General features: G+C 44.4%; 1 long non-coding RNA gene across 1 annotated transcript; it reads right to left on the reverse strand.

Annotated features, from left to right (window-relative positions):
• Positions 1-362: 362 nt before the first annotated feature.
• On the reverse strand, positions 363-5,807 carry LOC149974541 (uncharacterized). The gene is made up of 2 exons (XR_016489455.1): positions 5,080-5,807; positions 363-3,317 (listed from the first exon to the last, which is right to left on the reverse strand). It is a non-coding gene; the product is annotated as an uncharacterized LOC149974541 (long non-coding RNA).
• Between the last annotated feature and the right edge of the window lie 207 nt (positions 5,808-6,014).

Here is a 6,014-nt window from a genome sequence, read left to right on the forward strand (position 1 = left end):
ATCGGGAGTACAGTATTTATTAGGGGTGGAACACTCGAGATTTTGGCAGTCCTAATATGAAATGTTACTACATTCCTAACCTTTGACCAAATTGCATTGAATACTTTCTGGTTACACAGCATATGTCGAACAGTGTGTGGAAATGTCATAGTGGCCTTCGCTTTAATTTTGCAATAGTCAGTTATTAAATTAGATTTCCTGTCATAAAGATTTCTCTTCATACCAGGTGTGGGTTGGGTTTTTCCCCATTGTGTGTGTGTGTGTGTGTGCGTGTGCGTGTGTGTGTGTGTGTGTGTGTGTGTGTGTGTGTGTGTTAATCTCAGCAGAGCCCAACATGCAGAGGGGAAGTGAGTCACAGGAAGTCAAATCAAATCAAATTGTATTTGTCACACACTTCGTAAACAACAGATGGTAGGCTAACAGGGAAATACTTACTTACGGGTCCTTTCCAACAATGCAGAGTTAAAGATAAAGATTAAAACATAAAAATACAATTAAAATAGTGACACGGGGAATAAATGCACAGTGAATAACAAACACATTGAGCCACAAACATGAGTCACTGAGCCACTTTGTAATATGGACCAATGCAGTAGAGTCCTTGTGCAGCTTGTTGTTTGCTCTTTGCATGCACATATATCACTGTATCATCTGCAGACATTTGAACTTCATGACCCTAGTACAGACAGAGACAGAGGGCAAATCATTAATGTACAGACTGAACAGGAGGGGCCCCAGTATTGACCCTTGGGGCATGCCCACATCTTAGCTAAGAGTGGGAGACATCTCATTGCTCACTCTGACACACAGGGTTCTGCCTTCAAGGTATGATTTCATCCATCTCAAGGCATCGGGGGGAAAAGTTGAACTTCGACAGTTTTGTAATGAGAATCTCATGGTTAACAGTATCAAAGGCTTTCCTTAGGTCTAGAACACAGCCCCAACAACGCCTCCTTTGTCCATTTTGGACTTCCCATTTTCCAGAAGAAAGCAGTTGGCCGTTTCTGTGGAGCGTTTTACGCTGAAGCCAAACTGCATGGAGTGTAATGTGAAGGGGCTGTTGTTGAGGTGGGCAATCATTCTCTGCTATACACTTTTCAGCAACCTTCGACACCACAGGTAGTAAACCAATGGGTCTGTAGTTACTCACATCAGCAAGGTCACCTGATTTAAAGATGGGCGTTATTATGGCCGACTTCCAGATCCCTGGAAACACCCCCTGGCAAATAGATGTGTTGGTGCCCTTAGTAATGGGGCCAGTGAGTGACTCTTTGTAGTTTTTAAGAAAGTCCAGCCCAAACACATCTTTGGCTTTAGAGTTCTTTAGTGAGCCAAAGAAACCAGTGGAGGTGTTCTGTGTCAGTACATTGACAGAGTCAACAAAGTAGAAATTGAAGACTGCTGTTTCGACTGCATCCTGTGTTAGACTGTCATTCACATTGATTTCTAGTCTTTTTGCAGTGTTGCTATGGTCTTTCCCTGTTAACTTTTTTCGATTCTCCCAGATCATTTTAGAATTTCCCTTGGCTTCACCTTATTTCTGAACATGGTAAACCTACATCTGTCATGCTCCAATTTGGGACTTTTTAGAGCACGATCTCGTTCTTTCATCAGTTTCCAGATTTCTCCATTTAGACAAGGAAGAGTGCTATTTTGGCGAGGTTTGGATTTAGTTTTCTTTAGGAAGCCATTTACTGTAGTCAGGATTGTGGATAGAAAAACATGACTGTCAGCTTCCACATTTGTATAGGACAGAAGATCATTCCAGTTAATTCCCTCAATTGCATTTTCAAAATCATTTAAATTCAGCCTTAGGTATTCTGAGTTTATGAGGCTTTTTAACAGTAGAGAGGTTAAACCTGTTCTTAGAAAGCTTTCTGGCTATGAGTGTCAGATTATGGTCAGACAGCTCAGTAACCATATTGAATATTGAACCATCTCTCTGGTTTATTACTGAACACCAAATCGATATGTGTTTTAGAAGAACAAGTCACCCTGGTTGGCTGTGTAAGGTCAAAGGCATTAGTGATACGTTTGAGGGTTTTCCTACAAGACTTGTCTTCATAATTAATGTTAAGATCTCCCACTCTTTCCCAAAACCACATTTCCTAAGTATGTTATTAAACTGATTTTAAAAAACTTTTGGTGGAAGGTGGTCTGTACATTCCAATGAGGGTAAAAATACATTTGGGGAGACAGTGCAACGTTCAGGCCAATACATTCTAGTTCATTATCACATGACCACTCAATTTGTTTACATCGGATACGTTCTTTAATGTAAATCATCACACCCCCTCCTCTTCCTTCAATCCTGTCTCTCCTGAAGACATTGTAGCCAATCACAATCAAAGCAGCAGATGGAGAGTTTTTATGGAGCCATGTCTCTGAAAGGTTGAGGAAGTCAAGGTTGGAATCTGTCAGAAGATGTTGAATGTGAACACATTTTGGAGGGACACTGCGAATGTTCAAGTTCCCCTCTAGTACCCCTTGAGCTTAGCTTGTGGGTCCCAGATGACTCCAGCGTGAGTGACACACTGGTGTTATCTGACTGCTGGGTTTAGACCGTTTTGTTTAGTTTTGAATAGGGGCAGTTTGTTAGTGCAATTAACTATCCCTTGCGCTTGCACTGGATGTGGGGAACGAATGAAAACAGCTTGCGTGCCAGAAGCAGGGTCGGGGATCGAATATATAGCGACTTGGATATGTTTGTAGAGTCAAATTTCATCTTGGAGTCAGGTGACTCAAGAGAAATCATGGGACCATAACACTCACCCACCTCAGCGGCGGCGATGATTTGAGGACACAGCCCTCCACTGCTTTCCACTCTGGTGAGTATTTCTGGTTCGGTGGTGTTAGGCCCAGGGTTGAGGTGCATCTCCCCAGAGAGCAGGAGGGTAGTGAATAGGTAGCTTAGCAGATTCTGGTAGGTGTTGGACTTGTGTTTGTGACTCCCAAGTGATTCAGTCGATTAAGGGAGCGAGGTAGACTTGGCCATTATTCAGAACATTATGGTATGATGTGTACTGTTCGCTCGTGTGGAATGGTGAACCAAGGTGTTTGTCTGGGGAGTTTGCATTTCCCGACAGTAGATTGATTGTGTCATCCCAGCAAGGAAGCGCTGAGACTATCAGTAGAGCAGCTACATAGCTGACAATCGTGGCAATGTACTGGAGATAAAACACATAATTGCGCTTTAAATCTTTGCAAGAGTTACTTAGCTGGGGTTGGCGTACACCTGATCTTTAGATAAAATAACAGCATCTGGAGGAGAAACAGCACCTGCCGCACCACCCTCTCTTCGATCCGCCATCTTCTTTCTGTGTGAGGGAGAGAGGGATATAGAAATACAAAGTTTTAGTGTATATTAGTGAATGCAAGTGTAGACTAACAGTGAAATGCTTACGGGCCCTTCCCAACAATGCAGAAACAAAAACATAGAGAAATGATAGAAAAGTACAACTAATAATAAAAGTAATAATAAATAACAATGAGTAAAGATAACTTGGCTATCTACACAGGGTACCAATACCACGTCGATGTGCAAGAGTGTAAGAGTGTAAGAGGTCATTTAGGTTCATATTTACATATAACTAGGAATAAAGTGACAGATATTAAACAGTAGCAGCAGCGCATGTGATGAGTCAAAAAGGTTAGTGCAAAAAGGGTCAATGCAGATAGTCTGGATAGCTATTTGGTTAAGTAGCTAACTATGTGGCAGTCTTATGGCTTTGGGGGTAGAAGCTGTTCAGGGTTCTGTTGGTTCCAGACTTGGTGCACTGGTACCGCTTGCCGTGCGGTAGCAGAGAGAACAGTCTATGGCTTGGGTGGCTGGATTCTTTCACTATTTATTGGGCCTTCCTCTGACGCCGTCTCTTATAGAGGTGCTGGATGGCAGGGAGCTCAGCCCCAGTGATGTACTGGGCTGTACTCATCACCCTCTGTACCGCCTTGCAGTCGGGTGCCCTGTAGTTGCTGCACCAAGAGGTGAGGAAGCTAGTCAAGATGCTCTCAATGGTGCAGCTGTAGAACATTTTGAGGATCTGATGGCCCACCCAAATATTTTCAGCCTCCTAAGTGCGAAGAGGTACTGTCTTGCCATCTTCACAACTGTGTGGGTGTGTGTGGACAATGTTAATTCCTTAGTGATGTGGAAACTGAGGAACTTGAAGCTCTTGATCTGCTCCACCACAGCCCCATCGATGTGGGGGATGTTCGGCCATGCAGTTGTGGGTGAACAGTAAAGTAAAGTAAAGGGACTAAGCACACACCCCTAAGGGGCCCTCGTGTTGATGGTCAGTGTGGCGGATGTGTTGTTGCCAACCCTCACCGCCTGGGGACGGCCCGTCTGGAAGTCCAGGATACACTTGCAGAGGGAGGTGTTCAGTCTCAGGGTCCTGAGCTTGGAGGGGACTATGGTGTTAAATGCTGAGCTGTAGTCAATGAACGGCATTCTTACATAGGTGTTCCTTTTGTTCAGGTGGGCGAGGGCAGTGTGGAGTGCAAGAGATTGCATTATCTGTGGATCTGTTGGGGTGGTATGCGAATTGGAATGGGTCCATGGTGTCTGGGATTAAAGTGTTAATGTGAGCCATGACCAGCCTTTCAAAGCATTTCATAGCGATACATGTGAGTGCTAAGGGACGTTAGACATTTATGCAGGTTAGCTTGGCGTTCTTTGGCACTGGGGTTATGGTGGTCTGTTTGAAACTAACCTAACATAGCAGGCGTAAGAGAAATGCCTGAAACTAGATCTCCTACATACTGGTCTTGAAAAAAAAACTGTTTGGGGAGGTTCTCTTCTGCACTGTTCAACCACTGCAGTAAATATAGAGGAGGAGTTAAGCTGGAGTGTCATCTCATTAACATCCAAAAGTTACGTCACAGGCTCACCCTCCATTTCACCTGAAAACTGGAACATCTGGTCTTTGGGCAATCGGCAGAGGCTAGCTTAAAATAAGACGGTATTACAGACCGGGTCAGGGATAGGTTGAAAATGTCAGTGAAGACACTTGCCAGCTGGACACTTGCTAACCTGTTTAAAAGTTCTTACTCATACCGGCTACGGAGAGCGAGACTCACACAGTCGTTGGGAACAGCTGGTGCTCTCATGCATAGTTCAGTATTGCTTGACTCAAAGCAAGAATAGAAGGAATTTGCTTGTCTGGTGGGCTCGCGTCACTGGGCAGCTCCCGGCTTGGTTTCCCTTTGTAATCCGTGATAGTTTGCAAGCCCTGGCACATCCATCGCGTGTCAGAGCTGGAGTAGTAGAATTCCATTTTAGTCCTCTATTGACACTTTGCGTGGTTGATGGCTCGTCGGTGGTCATAGCGGGATTACTTATAAACACCACCACGGCACACCACCACGGCTGCTGTGCCTTCGTCACCACACTGTCACCAGACACCACCACGGCTGCTGTGCCTTCTTCACCCCACTGTCTGTGTGGGTGGACCATTTCAGTTTGTCTGTGATGTGTACGCCCACCAACGTAAAACTTTCCACCTTCTCCACTGCTGTCCCTTCAATGTGGATAAGGGGGTGCTCCCTCTGCTGTTTCCTGAAGTCCACGATCATCTCTTTTGTTTTCAGCCACGACTCTGGGAAACATAGAAATGTACAGTTTTTCAGGTCCCGTGTACAGGATAGTCTCATTGCTCCAAACGTAATTATTATTTTTAAATGACACCCTGGATTGCTCCTCCTGTTCCGCGTCATTCCAAATGGTTAAGTTAAGGGTTCAAGATTTTGGATAGGGTTAAAACATTTTTTTGAAGTCAATCTTGAGCAATCTGGCTCAATCTCTGGATGAAAAACAAACAGAACGTGACAACTCCTCTTTTCACAATCACAAAAATACACCCCTTCTTCCCTATCCTTCCCTCCCTCCATCTGTCACACCATCCATGTTTCCCGTAAGGCTACAGTCATGAAGGAGAGGCACCATTCAACCAGAACCAGCCTGACAAGTCAACCCAAACTGATGAATGTGTCATTTTCATACAGAATGCCAAACA

The sequence above is a fragment of the Oncorhynchus mykiss genome, chromosome 20 (genome assembly GCF_057628025.1).
Source record: "Oncorhynchus mykiss isolate SJ-2025 chromosome 20, ASM5762802v1, whole genome shotgun sequence".
NCBI classification, from domain to species: Eukaryota; Metazoa; Chordata; class Actinopteri; order Salmoniformes; family Salmonidae; genus Oncorhynchus; species Oncorhynchus mykiss.